We start from the raw sequence: 1,204 nt of genomic DNA, 5'->3' as shown, positions 1-1,204 counted from the left end.
GGGGGGGTTATTGAGCACTATGGTTGTGTTTGGTCAGCCCTTCTATGCGGCTGTGAATGATGGACAATCGCTTAAGACAGTGAAAATAAAACAAAAGCAACAGAAATGTGGTTTCTTAGGAGACTGTTGAGAATTTCTTGGAAGGACAAGAAATTAAGCGAGATGGTACTTGCTCGCTGATTAAAACAATAAAATCAGGAAGAGACAAATGCAGTCTCTGGGATACTTGAATAGACATAATAAGATGGGCCTTGAATATCTAGCTCTCTCTTACAGGTAAAGTTGAGGGCAAACGGGCCAGGGTAGACTCTGGGCAATCAACTTGGAAACCCAACACAGATGGGTGACGGGAAAAGATCAGGATAATAACGATACATGTAGCTTTTTTTAGAGCATCCGACCAACGGAATGAAATGGCGAGCCATGATCGCTGATGTTTGTCTCAGATCTGGCACTGGATGATGATGATTGCACATGAGATGGACATGTTCCGACTGTAGTGACCCCAACACTATGGACAAGGTGTGACAAGGCGTGTGATTGCACACTAACAGCCGTTATTCATTATTGTTTTGTGTTTGTTTCCCCCCAGAGAAAAGATGACACAGATCATGTTTGAGACCTTCAACTGCCCAGCCATGTACGTGTCCATCCAGGCCGTGCTCTCCCTCTACGCCTCTGGCAGAACCACAGGTAAACATGACGCACCTTTTCAAAACCCCAATGGCCAAACAATCAAAGTCTCAAGTTCGAAATGATTGAATTATCTTGTCTTGTTGGCAAGCTTTTCAAATGACATACTACTAAGCCTAAAAAGTGATTTCAGAAGAGAGAAAAAAACAACACACCAACTGTTTTACTCTTTTAACTTTTGTACCTACATGTTCAATGGCCTGGTGGTGGTGTCGAGACAGCCATCTGTAACAGTCTAGTACACTTCTAAACAAAACACCGAGGGCCTTTGATTTCCCTTTCTGTGTGGACATGCGTGGGCCAGTAACAGTACATGTAGAGTCTAGATCTAAAATGGCGAACCAAAATATAAAGCGTACAACCCTCGTACGATCATTTATTGATTTTTATGCCAGTGAATTTCTCAGCTGTAATAAGAATTGATATTTTTATGTGTCCAAAAAAACTACTATGGGTCTTCTTGCTGTTATTACGAATATATTTTCATTATTATTATTATTATTACTATTAT

Source organism: Aplysia californica, unplaced genomic scaffold (genome assembly GCF_000002075.1).
Source record: "Aplysia californica isolate F4 #8 unplaced genomic scaffold, AplCal3.0 scaffold00898, whole genome shotgun sequence".
In the NCBI taxonomy this organism is placed as follows: domain Eukaryota; kingdom Metazoa; phylum Mollusca; class Gastropoda; order Aplysiida; family Aplysiidae; genus Aplysia; species Aplysia californica.
This window is presented reverse-complemented; position numbering follows the sequence as displayed.